The sequence below is a fragment of the Anser cygnoides genome, chromosome 3 (genome assembly GCF_040182565.1).
Source record: "Anser cygnoides isolate HZ-2024a breed goose chromosome 3, Taihu_goose_T2T_genome, whole genome shotgun sequence".
In the NCBI taxonomy this organism is placed as follows: Eukaryota; Metazoa; Chordata; class Aves; order Anseriformes; family Anatidae; genus Anser; species Anser cygnoides.
Genome location: NC_089875.1, coordinates 1,033,546 through 1,048,648, shown reverse-complemented (window position 1 = coordinate 1,048,648; position 15,103 = coordinate 1,033,546). Strand labels below are relative to the sequence as shown.

At 43.5% G+C, this 15,103-nt stretch overlaps 1 long non-coding RNA gene across 5 annotated transcripts in view; it reads right to left on the bottom strand.

The window, feature by feature from the left end:
* LOC106044709 (uncharacterized) overlaps window positions 1-15,103 on the bottom strand; it is a 385,284-nt gene that overhangs the window by 321,404 nt on the left and 48,777 nt on the right. The window lies entirely within an intron of this gene.

Below are 15,103 nucleotides of genomic sequence, written 5' to 3'. Positions count from 1 at the left end.
AGAACAGATCTGCAAAGGCTCCCTATGTACCTTTATCCCCAAAGATTGGTGAAGAAATAAGTTGAGGAAATGAAAAAGGCAGAGGATCTGTCACTGCACAGTGTCAGCTTCCCCGGCCCGTACAGACACCAGCATTGCTCAGGTTGCTCCACCCCTCTGGTCTCTAAATAAACACTTGCTGAGTTGTCTCTCTTCCGTTCTGCTATGGGACACCTAAGGAATCCTTGACCTCACGGAGGCCCCAGTGACTGGGGACAGTGAAAAGGACTTGGTCCCAGGACTTGACTTTGTGTGCAGTGTGATCATCAGCACGGCTCCACAGCAGACTCCGGTGTTCCCAGCACTGCCCCTCACAAGGCACTGAACAGAGACACAAGGACTGCTGTCTTTTAAAGGGCTAAAATCTCCAGGAAGAAAATACTGGATTTAATGTCATTAAGCTGAAACAATCTGGGGACTCATTGAGAGCTTGGAGTTTTAATACTTGTAAGGTAGAAATTGTGGAAATTAACAATGAAGTTGTGGAAATTAGAGGTTATTATTACAAAGCCTCTATTTAAGGGATAATGTTCTTGGCAGAAAATTATACGAGGCAATAAATTGCATTAGTAGGTGATTACATTCCCAAAGCAAAAACTGCAGTAGAGGCTGAATAAGTAACCACAAACACCATTATACAACAAGGAAAGGATAAAAGCCATGAGATCGTGCTTTCTAAAAATATTTCATACACACACTTTATTTTCCTCCATTTTTAGTGCATTTAAGAGTCTTGTGCTTGATCCTTCTTAGCGTTTCCTTATTTACCCAAGTAGTACAGGATGGAGTCTAAAGGAATTCCATTCAAAGGTGGCCTTGGATATCCAATCCACCTGAAATCCATTAGTAAGGACATAGAGACGGTTTGTAGTTCTAGTGCATGGGTACGGATAAGCATCCAGCTTCCCAGGGGCCCTTCAGTATAGTTCTGCACTTGCACGAGCAGAAGAGAATAGTACAAGGTCAAGGGGAAAGGACCATCTTCCCAGAAAGCTGTTGTCCAGCCCTCTGGAAGCAATTCTCTAGGACAGAGCCCTCGGATATCCCTCAGGCTGACCTGGGTGTAGACAGCAAACCCCTTCTCCCCACCCTTAGTTCTTAGTTCTCCAAAAAACCTCTCCTCCCTCCCACTTATTCAGGGTGAATTTCATGCAAAAGAAATAACTCTTCCAGCACATGGCCCATATGGTTAACTGAAGCGAAGCTAACTAAGAAATACAGCAAGGGCTGGATCTTCATCTTTCCTGCACTTTATACTTTGCAGCTTGAGGCTCTGATGGCTCTCCAGCTATTCCAAGCCTGTTAACAAGGATTCTCTTTTTCCCCTCATTATGTATGGCTGAAAAATCATAACTGTTTCACCAGCTATGAACCTCACCGCCATTATTCCTGCCTCTGTCACGTCAGTATAAGCTTGCTTTATGTGTATGGAGCATGCACCAACCCCAGGCTACACTTAAACCCAAATGGAAATGGGAGCAGAATGCAACATGCTATTGTTCTGCACAAGTTCCCAAGAAAATGATTCTTCTGCTACAGTTTGCACTGGCTGCCAGTCAGTTTCCAAAAGAGGGAGGTGGAATGGAGTTGATTTTGCCCTGTAAATCACTGCTTAGCTTGTTAATCTACCTAGCTATTGCTCATTTTCTAGAAAAGGAGGGAATGCTGAAGCCTCTGGAAAGAACAGTTTCAGCTCAGGAAGATTAAGATCTCTGGGCAACATCTACAAGCAATAGAGGGAGACTGATTCCTTTAATGAACTGGTGAAAACTGTTTGTTTCTGAAGTTGGGTGCCTGGAATGAAGATCTGTCTCTGTCTCCAGAGTTTGAGGTCCCTCTGTGAACACACTTGCCACTCTGAAACAGTGGCAGAGCTGTGTATACAAAAGTTCCCCAGATCTACAATAACCCCTTCTCTAACCTGAGACCGTCCAGTTTGTGAGCACGCTCCGAAGTCTCTCTCTTCTGGTATGGATACAGAGAATGAAGGGCAGAGGTGCTGGGCTTCCGGTACTTTTTACCTCAAACTGTGTCGGCTAAAGGGAGACCTGTTAGGTCTGTTATAAAGAAACCTTCAGACTCAGCTTTTCAAGAAGATCCAGAGTTGGCCTCCAGCTTCAGTAACTGTGAGTCGCAATGCTGACTGCAGGGACAGCAGAGGTATCGCTGAATTGCATGATGTCCTTATCAACTAAGCGCAGGATTTGAGGGCCCAGACATTCCTCTTCAAACTCATGAGGCAGGATTTGTAGATCTGTGGTTTTTGTAGGTGATCTAAAATGTCTGTAAGTTACTTAGAATGCAATGACTTTTAAAGGACCTGATTCTGCAGAGTTTTGTTGACCCTGCTGTATACATTCTGGTCTTTGCATCCCTTACCTTTGACAATGTTCCATCAAATGCATAACTTTTCATCTTTCATTAGGCTGATTTCTTACTTCTGAAGGAGAAACACAAACCAACGTTGTCTTTCTCTTAGCAGACCAGAAGCCTTCACTGTATGCAAGCACATCACAGTTCCCGCGCAAGAGCAACAAGCTCTGCGGCTAGCTTAGGCTTTATAACTCCTACTAGTGGTACCTCCCAAAACCTCTACACCAAACCAGCAGACCTACTGCTCCAAAAGGTAATTGAAACTTTACCATCTGTTCCTCTAGGAGCCTTTCACTCTTTGACTATTCTACTTCTCAAAGGACCAACATTAATCGATTAAATTCACCCTGCCACGGACAGGAAATACCAATACGAGGCAGCTGCCCAGGAGGGATGAGGGCTAGTTAGAGGTTGGAATTGAAGTTCTGGAGATCAAGCATTTATTTCCTCATTCTGCACAGATTTCCTGTACAGTGTTGGGCCAGTCACTTGATCTCTCTGTGACCTGGATCTATGCCTGTTACAGTCTGGTCAGCATCACTATATTCTTCCAGCACACCTAACACGAGATTGCTGGGGGTATGGAAGGCAGGGGTCAGCGGCTTTGTCACGACAGCACAAACCAGCACAAACTCTACCAAGTCTGCACTGAGCACTCTCTTCCTGAGCTGACTGTACCATCTGGGGACATTCTCATCACCCAGTCTCTGTTGCTCACTTGTCTGAAGCCAGACCACCCCTCTATACCTACTGGCAAGAAGGCTCATCGTGTGCTCTCTCTGCCCAAATCTGCATTCAGCAAAGCCAAAGTGCTTAGCTCCAATAGCCTTATTTTTTAAGACAGTGATGTTCATTTTGGCTTCCAGCAACTACCACTGACTGAGTTAGAGCCTTGCCTTTCTGTTCCACTGTGAGCTTGAAACAACTAGATCCATCTCTGTTCTCCTTCTCTTTCCCTCATAATAATATGCAATTTCTCATTTCTCCTGTCAAACCCACCATGCCTCCAAACCCTATCCCCAGTACAGACATATAGACACATATAGACACATACATTCAGCTCTCCTGCTCATCTGTTAGCTCATTTCAGCCACACCCCAAGCCTGAAAACAGCTTGGCAAGGCAGGCTTCAAGCCTTTACCTCGCTAGCTTGTGCCATCCAAGGAGTTCCTGGGTAGCAATGGCCACGAAAGTCTCCTGGGCAGGGAAGGAAGAAAAAGACATTAAGTGCAAACTGTCTCCTTCCCCGCGGTATTTTGTGTGTCCCCTCAAGGGATGACATCACCCTGCTGAGAGTGACCCCTCACATGCTTTCAGAGAAGTCTGATTCATTTTCAGCTCTCATCTGCTAACCCGCTAATCAATCACTGTTTGACATTCGTTAACGATCATTTGATCACTGGTTAACAATCCCAGTTTAAAGAACCCATCTGGTTTTACCTTTAATGGATTAGGGACGATGCATATGATCCCTTTTGCAGGCAGAGTTATAACACTGGGGAAAAAAAAAAAAAAAAGAAAAAAAAAACATCTGGATTGTTTTCAGCTCTTGCAGCTGCTTGCAAAGCCTCGGACACGACAGCAAGGGTATTACATGAGCAACGCTCCCACTACAAGGGCTAGCGTTGGTCCCTTGGCAAGAAGCAACCAGCCTTACCTCTGAACAGGTTTCCTTAGCACCTGAACCAGGTGGGCCTCCACTACCTTGGAACTGAAAAGCAGCAAAGGCAAATTTGGAGCAGACCCATTTGGAGGAAGACCCACAGAACTGCTTGAAAGCAATATAGGACTTTCAGGCATTTTTTTTACTTCTTTTTAAGTCCCTTTACATCATTCCTACTTATCATAAGAGCCTACAAAAAAATTATATGCTCTTGCAAGTAAGTCTAACCGAAGGCATTTTGCCCTGTCTCTTTAATATCTAACACAAGAATAACTGTAACTTTTTTCCAAAACCTTTTTTCTCTCAGTGGAGTCTTCTCTCTCCACCTCCTCACACTTCTACACGTGTAAGACAAATACCAGCTGCATTGCCAACTATGCTGCCAGCATTATGTGCAAGAACAAAAGTCTGGGGATTTCTAGCACACGTATTTGGTGTGTCAGACACTTCACGGAGTGCTGCAAACCCCCAGTGAAGGCTCTGCATTTGTGTATATTGGCCACAAGCAAACACATTTCTTCTGGATTCCTCCGTGCTCACAGGAGCCCTGTGCTACTCACTTCTTCACGTGAGCTGAGCAAACTGGCTTTCACGCATATGCTGCACTGGTTTCCATCTCTGCTGAAAGTCACTCAAAGAAAAATTAGATGAGTAGATATCAGTTTCTTTCTTTTTTTCTTTGTCTCCTTTCTTTGTCTCTCTTTTTTTTTTTTCCTTAAGACCAGATACGTTCAGGGCACAGAATAGGCAGAAAAATACAGTGGGAGCCTCTGATTAAAATATTAACCCTTCTACTGTGGTAATGAAGTTTCTCTGTCTCTCTCCTCACTTTGTTCTGACCTCTTCTACCTAAACAGTATGCTCCATAGCTATGAATGCACTGGGCAGTAATGCACCATTGAAATCAACTGGTGCCAGAAAAAAAAGTGGTGCAGAAAAAAAGTCACGGAAAATACTCGCTATGTTTAATTGCCTGAGAATTGTTGGGAGAATTGCTGTAAGTGATTGTCCTGAGATTCAGAGAAGAAAAAAAAAAGCCCACTACCACAAATAACAGGTAAGGATTTCTATTTCTGCACCTTCAGTAGAGCAATTTGTAGTTGACAGGATCCAACAAGCAACCCACTAGAAAAAAAATTACCTCCACAGATGAGCTTCAGACCCATGGGATCATCAAGGCACAGGATGGGGAGAAGTGGGGGGGGTCAGAGGGACAGCATGAAGTTCTCTGTGCAATGAAGTGCAGTCAGATGCAATAAATATCATTGGCAACTGTGCATTGACAAACCATCCTGCCAAGGTCTGCAGCTAAGGTAAGACAGGGATTAAAGCATGTTCTTAATTCAGCATATTCTTAACTTCTGCAGGAGCGCTGTGGGCTGGCCTGTTCCACTGCTGATGTACCCTGGGCACACAGCAGTGCTGCCAGATCTTTCCCCTGGTGCAAACTGAGATCTGGTGCAAAACCGAGATACCGATCTTCCTCAAACAAATTCAGATTGGCTTTCCCCACTCCAGACAGCAGCGAATTCTATCTACCAAAAAATCTACAGTTCAAGGCACGTAACTCCCTTCCTCTGAGGTGCCAAGTGTTCTGACAAACTTTCTTGCCAGCACATATGTGAAAGAGTACCAAGGCTAAAGTCTCAGATTAAGAGAAGGAGCTCAGTATCTGAGCAATCTCTTCACTAAGCTTCTGTGCAAACTAAGAGGGCCAGAAGCCCAGACTGAGCTATAGAATAGACTCGGCGAGTTCTGCTGCTGTCTGGAAAGGAACACGCTATATTTGCCTGTGAAGTGACAGGTCCTCCGTGGTTGGGTTTGGGGTTCTGGAAGGCAGACGGGAGGCAGGAGCCTGTTCCTCTATTGCACGGCAGGAAACAACCTTTCATATTCGATTTAGGAGCAATTCTTCAGCTGCAGAGCATTTGTGGGATGAGCTCTCCCTGAGGAGACAGAGATAAGAAGCCAAGCACCAAGCACAGGAGAAACAGAACCTGATCTTCCCAGAAAGCCCCGTTACACACTGCTGTTAGAAGAGGCTTCAGACAAAGAGCTGACCTTTAGGGTAGCCTATGTCAGCACTCGGGCTCAATGAACCACTTAGTCACTACTAATCTCACTATGTTCAATTCAACAACTAACAGCTAAAACATCACATGGAGCATCGGAAGTCAAACAACCCCAAAGAAAAGAGATGTATACTAATTCCAGTTTGCTAAGCTGGAGGGGGAGCCCATCTTTTGTCTGCGCTCTCCCTTTCTGGCTGTGCATCACAAATGGACTCTGCCTTCCAGAACAGAGGCTGGGGAAGAGAAAAGGACTCCTGGCATTGCCTCCTTCAGAGGCTTGAAGAGAAATATAATCCAGAGTATCACAGCAGAAAAGGAAGGAGGTAAATGGGCGTAAGTGAAATAGGGGGTAAGTGGTGGGGAGAAAAGGTTAGGAAAAACCTTTCCATCCTTCATTTATGAGGAGGAAGGAGCACAACTTAAAAGCTCGTCTAGGGTAACATTTACACAGATACCTTCAAGGCAGATACAGAAATATCAACAAAAAGGCAGCCCAGAGGTGTGCTCCCTCATTTTAAATAGTTCCTCAATAGACAGTGGATGTGTAAGAGAGGATTTGGCTCAGCTGCCTACAGTAGAAATGGTAATGGTTTTGCAACACAGTAAAACACACACGGAGCTGAAAGTAAGTCGGAAGACAGAAACCAAATTTTGGGTCAGAAAATAAAAGGGCCTCTGTGCCTGGCAGGAAGAAGGGAGCATGAAGCTCAGCCAGGAGCTTGGAAATGCCACCAGAGTGCCCATGCTAGAAACGGGCTGTTTTGCGGGGGAAACTCTCTCAGTTGTGAGCCTACCTGCCGACTCTGCGAACGCATTAATAAAAGCAGCCCGAGACAATTTAATAAGCTCACTGCTGCTGCCAATTCCTTTTCCTCCTTTAAAAGAAATAACCCATCCCGCCGGTTCCAGTCTGCTAACCATCTGGCATACAGCCCAAGAGGGGCTCGGCTCTCCAGCCCTGAAAGGCAAGAGGTGAAATCCAGTCCTCGCTTAATACCAACAGTGTAAAGCCAATTTAAAAGTCTTTAAAAATCTATCTTTGATCGAAAGGAAGATGTTGTTTAATTGAAAAGTCTCCTTTTCTGGAACAGCTGGATTTTCCTCAAGCTGCAGCCACTTCAAAAGGATTCCCAGTAATGTCAGAGCTTCTTAGGTTTAAACTGTCAGCATCGGAAGGGCTGCTACAGGCTTTCGTCTCCTGCAGGTTCCTAAAGACCTCTAGTGTATAAAGATACATTTTAAATAATATAATGCTTTAAAAATACAGCAGGGAGGAAAAACGCTAAGAAAAAGATTCCTTCCAAATAGAAAGTTATATAAAGTTCTGCAGAGGACTGATTTCTGTTGGGTATTTTTTAATAATAATACTTTTGCTTCTTGTTCCTTAATTTGCACAACGTGTAAACAGTAATGAGCTATCTGCTGCTGTATACACACAAAAACATGTTTTGGAATTGCTGCTTTACTTCAGATGCATGGCATTTAAATGCAGATGGAAAATGCACTTAGGCAGGCATTATTATTCAATAAAGTGTGCCCTGTCATGTCTCATCATGCTTGACTAAAACTTGGTAACTGGCATAACAGGCACAAAACCAGGGATGTGCCAGTATCTGGATGGAGATACAACCTTCTTCTCCGGGCAGAGAAGACAGCAGCTTAGCAGAACTGATGGCATACCCAAACTCCACAGAGCCCTCAAAATAAGAAAATTTCACAACTGCCCTCTGCACCTCAACTCTCACAACCCAAATGAGTGATGATTTGCCATTTCTGTATGTATGGCTTAGAAGTCCCAGCATACGCTGCCTAGAGTCTGCAAAACGTCAGGCAGGATCAATCTCCCTATTGTCCCAGGTCTCTGCCGGAGTCACACAAATTGTATTCATCTGTCCTGAATTCTGCAGCCTCTCCATGTCTTGCTTTTGCCGCACATTGGCTCTAAGAGACTTTCTGTTTAGTATCTCATGTGAACTTTACAACTTGCCTTCCCTGGACCTGCATCTTTAGGGGTGAATGTCGTCATCGTGTTTCTTTGTGCCCACATTCCTCGATTGCACAATGAGAACCACAGGACTTAGAGGAGTGTTGGTGAGGGCAAACAGGGCTGCTCAGAGACTGCAGGAATGGAAGTCATAAAGTGGGACATCGCAAAGCGTGGGACAAGAAAATCTTCTAAAACACATACACATATTTAATAACCACTGGTTTGGGGGCTCCCCATGCATGAGGACCTGTAAGGAATCTTCTGTCATGTCACATTTTCTTAGTCGTAGTCAGACCAGCACTTGGGGAGGCTGCTTTTCTGAATGCCCACGTTTGCTATTTGTAAATTTGGGAGTGAGGGAGGAAGGGTTAGATTAGGACAATTAAAAGCTTAATTCATTACCAATTACTTCTATCGCTCTGCTACCCTTACCAAGCCAAATTTATCCCTGGTGTAATTCTATTAAGTTTCTGGAGTTGCAACAGGGACAACTTTGGCTCAATGTGCTTAAATATTTTTTGTATTTGATACTCATGGCTGCATTTATATCCAAAGCAATATGTCTCTTATTACAAACATAAGTCTTTTTAATGGCATAAGCCCTGAATGCAAAGGACATTTAGCCCATAAAAATAACTGACGTCTGATCCAGCATCTACCAAAATCATCTACAAAACTCTCATAATTTCTAATGGCCACAGAATCAGGCCCCAACTTTTCTGCCCTTAGAGGGGAGAGCTACATTAAGAGTTAGTGGTAATATCCCCATATTGATGAGTCACTCACTTTGCAGTACATAACATTTTATGAAGTAGAGAATCACTTTCCCTAAGCAATTACAATTTTGAGACAGGATCTCGGACTCTTGCAAGCTCCTTTGTTTCACAGCCCGTACTCGTGTGGCACTGCACCATTCGTAGCATGCCTGCCTGGTTATTTGCTAGGGTAAATAATCTGTGAAATGGCATTTCTGTGGTATGAAGAGACCCCAGCTGGATATCAAAATATGGGCGAAGGTTTCAGTGAGTGAGAGGTTTCCCTAAACTTCTCACCCCATTTCTTCTGCTGTCTGTAAGTACGAGAACATCCACCTCTGACGCACATTAACCTTAGTTAGTATATCCCTACTGAAAGGAGTTCCCCTTAAACCTTGTGTAATATTGAGCGTGACGACATAAGCTTATCATATATGTAATAACAGGAGCAAGTGCAACTACCACAGAAACCTTAAAAAATCTGTGTGCTACTCTAGCACTGATAGCAATGTAGACATTCCTTCTACCACATGTTGGGAAATATTGCAAACCAAGAGCAAAATCCTCACATCTCTCCAGCAAGACTGCTAAGACCTAACATGAGCTCTGCCCACAGGAACAATGGGCTGTATTAAGAGCATTGCAACAAATGAAATTTGCTGCTCCATCAGAGAGAAAAGTACGTATTGGTGTCCATTGTCCATTGTTCAGCTTTGGTTGGTGAAATAGGAAGATTTAATAATTTGGGATGAAACCTCCGTGCCACACTTCTGTATTAAGAAAAAAAAAAAAAAAAAAGACATATAAATGGACTGGGCATCAAATGTCATTTGATAGACTGCAGCGGGGGTAGGGAGGACTCTTTTCGACTCAGAAAGATTTTACAGGACTTAAGCAAAGCATTACCTTGGCCACTTGCTCTCTCTAGTGGCCAGCATGTAGAATAACTTCAGTCTTTAACACTGCTCATTTCAAATATTTCTAGAGAAGCACTTTTAGAAAAGAAACACAAACTACAAGCCATAAACGGATCATTAAATACTTGATCTGCCCCTCAAAGCTTTGTCATCTCACCATCGCGTTGGGGAGAATGTGGGAAACAGGACTGGAGTATCTGGTTTTCCTCCAACAAACCTCTTCGAGCTTCTAATTGAACTCCCTGCTTCAATGTCAGCCACGGTCAAAGTGTCTTTGAGGCACACGGCCAATGCATGGAATGACTTCAGACAAGGAAGGGGTGCAGTTGAAACAGTGACAATCCCAGTCTGGTTAGCTTTTACACAGCATGTTTTAACATGGAACAGAATCTGATCAAACTCCAAGAGCAGGGAAAAAAAATGATGCCCCTAGAAATTAAATTGCTATAGGCCCTGCATTTCTTTTCCTCCAAAGGTAAATGCAATTACTATACCCCAACACAGTCTTACCAACCAGGTTTTCTGAACCAAGGTATCTGCTTCCTCTTCCACTACAGCTTCTGCCTTTACAAACTTCAGGTGCTGCCCAGCAGCACTGTAAATCCATTTCTAATATTTCTGGAGGGTAAAACTTCTTAAAACTGAAGAATAAATAAAATTTATAGATAGGAGTCTCAAGCAAGTGGAAAACAGTTTTAAATTAAACAAGGACTTGCTGCATAACAGCAATGGAAAAGCCAGTGCCAAGGTTTTCATTTTACTAGAACACTTTCATTTTGGATAATATTTTTTTTAATCCAGAGATTGAAGTTGTAAGGCACTACCTCAGTCTATTGTTTAATGACATTTATAACTCTATAATAGTATTTTGCAAAAATTACTGCTTAGGCTTAATATTTCTGATTATGGAACAGATAATACAGTGATGTCATGAATGCAAAATTAGTAAATTATAATCTGTCATTTGGCTTTAAATAAGTGTATTTCTTCAGACAATAGGTATGATGAATATAAGCACAAATGAACCATGAATCTCTTCAATTATTCTTATTTAGATTCATTTTCCTATGAATTTTCATTTAATTCCAACCACAATCTCCTTACCATAAATCAAAGGCAGACCTGCCTCGCAGCAACACGTCTGCTTAATCAAATGAAGAAACACAGCCATTAAAAATATTGTTTCAGTCAGCGATCCAAAGTTCCTTTACAGCAGCACAGTCTTGTGTTAGAGGCTATATTCTGGAGTTTGCAATATTGTCCTCTCTTCTCTAGCATCAAACTGCTACTGTCAACTACAGTAATTACACAGAAACTACAATAAAAGCCATATAAACAGCCTTTTACCTGTAACACTAATTCTAGGTAACCTGTGGTGGATAAGTACGTGATTCTCCTCGTGCTAGAACCTCTCCTAGCCGTCACCATTCGCCTCTTGCCCTGACAGCATGGAAATCAGCTGGCATTATCAAAACTGCCCACGTTGCCTCACTTGGACTCAACCCCAAGGCCTGAGAGATTCCAGATCTGGCATTTCGGTTCAGGCAGAGCCTCAGGGGGACAGCATGGGCTGTAATTGCATCAGTACTAATAAAGAGGCTTAGCTTTAGCTGTCCCATTCCAGGCTGTAGCACCCCTGGAGGTGGCAAGAAGCAGGTCCAAAGTTTCCCAGCAGGATCCTTGTGCTCTGCCTGGCTCGTGCTGTGTTTTGAGTTGCAAACCACACATCTGCTGTGGGATTCCCGTGCTGCTCATGGCACCCCGAACCCCTCCTTCTGAATGTCATGATCTCAGCCGGAGTCATGACCCCTTGTGACAATAAGCAAAGGCATCCGAACTCTCCAAGAGGCTCCAATGACTCCTGTCACGCCCTCTGTTGGGAACCACTGATTTAACCCCCCCCCACAAAGCCCTCGGGTCGTAGGGTACAAAAAGCGTGCCACAACTCCTTTATGTTGCTTCTCCCTCACCTGTTTGCCTCGTACTACCATAGCAGGTTTTAATTTTCTGTCTTCTTAACCTCTGTGGCATACAGTTGATCAACTTCAGCCCACTTGCCAAGGTGATCCTGTTCACCCACGGGCCCTCCTGCTTCTCTCTCCTGACACTCTCCTATTGTAAGCTAGCAGAATAGGCAGGAGGCGAGCAGATAATCAGGCAGCCGATGTGGTCTGAATACAAGTCTCGTTATCTCTTTATGCATTCTCTCCTCAAATTGTATGACCTGCATTTCAGGCACCCTTGGGCTTGGGATTTACATTTTTAATATTGGGGGCTTGTGACGCCGTCCTCTTGTTGGTTAATTGGTATCAGAGAGCAAGTGTTTTCCCTTCCACTGAAATAAATCTCCCCTAAAGCTGCAATTGCTCATTCTTTTGTTCCATCCTCATTTGAAATGGGTTCTGCAAAGCCTCCACACCACACTAAATAATCTTCAACTCTCACTTTTTAAAATCTGTTGGTTTATGCCTTAATGGCTTTGATGGGCTTTGCTTTCAGTCTTGTTACTTAAACCACTTTCCTCATATTCCTAAACTCTGTGTTTTCATTCATCCCTACCACACTGGACCCTTTGAAGCTGAAAGGATTTATTTATTATCCAGAATACTTTTCCCCCCTGATTTTGGAAACATACCTTTTCAAATGACAATGTGACACAGTTCAGGGTATTTTCTTGGTCTAGAATACTGAGCCTAAAACAAACACATTTTGTGTTCTGATTTGCTGAAAAATCCATCTGTGCCTCGCAGGGAATCATTTTTCCAGTGGATCTGTGTCAGCGCCAAACAATAGAAATGTTGCACTCATCATGAGTTTAATGTGATCTGAAATAACATTCTGTTTGAATTCAGTTGTTAGTGGTGTTAATAAAAGCTAATCAGTGGCAATGGTGAATTTCTGGAAGATTACTGCATATGAACTGTAATTCTCTGTCTTCAATATGCATTGCAATTTTAAATTAAACTAATTTGGACACACATAGGAAATGTCAGTCTGGGTAACGCTGTGTAAACAGACTGAAGTATCACAGAGGAGGATCAGGAACAAATAAAATCATCTGTGTGACTTTGTTCTTAAATCAATGTTGACACTTTCGCTGCTCCTACAATGAGAATGTAACTTTCAGTCCTTTCTTCTTGTGCTGTCTTCATTGTGCAACTACGGAAATATTGAAAAGTGTAATCATCATTTTGTCAGTCATGTAGCTTAATATTGTTCTCCAAATATTTGAGAATATCTAAAAACAAGGGCAGAATTTCCGAAGCTCATCTATCAGTCGGAGGCAGTCAGCCCTCTTTCCAACCCACACACAGCTTCTTTGAAAACTGGAAAGATGTCCACGTATTTGAAACCCTGCCAGCTGCTTCCAGGCCAGACAGCTGATGTGCCCAGATTCCACCATTGTCTGGGGGAAAAAAAAAAGGCAACCAGAATCGGGAGCCGAAAATGTTTTGGTTTATCTTATATTTTTACACTGTTTCCAGAAAGAGAGATGGTGTCACTGGAGCACTTAGGTCAAAACTGCTTTTTCTAGTGACTTAAGCTGAGATCAGTCCCAAAACACATGGATCTTGAGCCAACCTGAAGCCAGAGACTTCATTTCATCTGGCATCTACAAAATAAAGAACTGGATCCACACTGAGTAGTGATACGGAATAGCATTTTCTAATTAGAGTCCAGCAGTTAGCCATGCACATGGGCTTGGCTGGAGACCTATACTTTCTGTGACCTAACCAGGACAAAGTGGCGTTCAACAGGATTGTGACTCTTTGTATTGCAAAACAGCCCCTGCAGAGCTTTGACTTTCTCTGCAGGCACGGTCTCTCACCTGCAGGACTCACACAGCCCAAGCTGCAGGCTGAAATATCTGACACTTTAAGAGTGTCAGATACAAAGACAGGAGCCAAGGTTTGTCAGCTGCACTGGGCAGCCTGAGGATAACACGCTTAACTACACTAACGTCAGCTTTTTAGTTATAAGTTGAGAATAATATCACCTATTTTAGTATCTCACAACAGGGGAGGGACTATGGGGATTAGCTGATGTTTGCAAAGTGCTCCTGAGGTTGTAAAGATTTTTAAGTGCTATTTTGTAAAGTTTGTGCAGAATTTGACAACACAGGCCATTCCTTAGTAGGTCTGTTGGTCAAGATGGATTTCTCCAGCATCAGATTTCCAAGAGATAGAGTTCCTGGCTCATATTTGGGCTTAAACTTCATCAGTGAAGAATTTGGAGGGATTCTGCTCTTGGGTAAAAGGGAAAATTGAAATCCCATGATAGAAAATCTTCCAGCAGCCCTTCCAGGCTAGAAACAAGTTTCCACATTATCGAATAGGCTGGGGAGCAGTCACAAGGACTCCCGTCTCCTTGCGCAGTGAAGTGTCCAACAGGGATGACAAGAAATATGCTCTGCTTTACAAAATGTACCAGGGGCTAGGTCTCACTCACTGCCGTGCTCCCCCACGCTTCCAGAAGCACAGTGTTTGGATCTTCAGGGGGATGGAGTTGGGCTGTCTCCACACTGCAGTGATGCCAACAAGTATCCATGAGGACTGAGGCCTGCTAAAGCACAGCAAAAAGACAGCATGCATGCCACAGAATTTTCCCAATTTTTGCATGAGGCCGGAAGCCTCAGACACATTTTCAAAACACTGAGCATGAGCTGAGCTGTAGTAATTGCCCAAGCATGGACACAGAGTCCGAGGGAAGATTTTGACCCATCTGAATTAGCTTAACTTTCAGCAACAGAATTTAGCTGTCTTCAAAGCATGTTGCTAGCTCACGGTCTAAATGTTTGTGCATGCATATTTACCACAGGTCAGACAACACGAGTATATATACTATTCCCAAGAGTGACTGACACCCTTTGTTCTGATTTAATTAGATGTAGTGTTAATGTGTAAACTAACAAACATAAACCCACACACATCCGTACTGCAGACACTTGGTAAAAGAACGACCTTGTCACTTGGATGGCTTTCAAACATTCTCTTCTGACCAAGGAGGACCAAACCTCAGGCACTGCCCGCCCTTCCACCTCTGCTGGAGGGCAGGAGGAGTTGGTAGGTCATGCACTCCTCTCAGCTCAGCTCTGGTCCAAACAAGTCAGCCTAAACAAAACAGCAGCAGGTTCCAGTTAACATAGCCCAAGTTAAAGGGGCAAGGCTTGGTGAACAGTGAAGACTATTTAACTTCAGTGGACTACGCCAGTTCAGGCAGCAGATGGGAAAGGGAGGAAGGGAATTAGACCTCTACCACTGGGCCCGAAAGCATTAAGTTCATGGAAATCTAAGAGG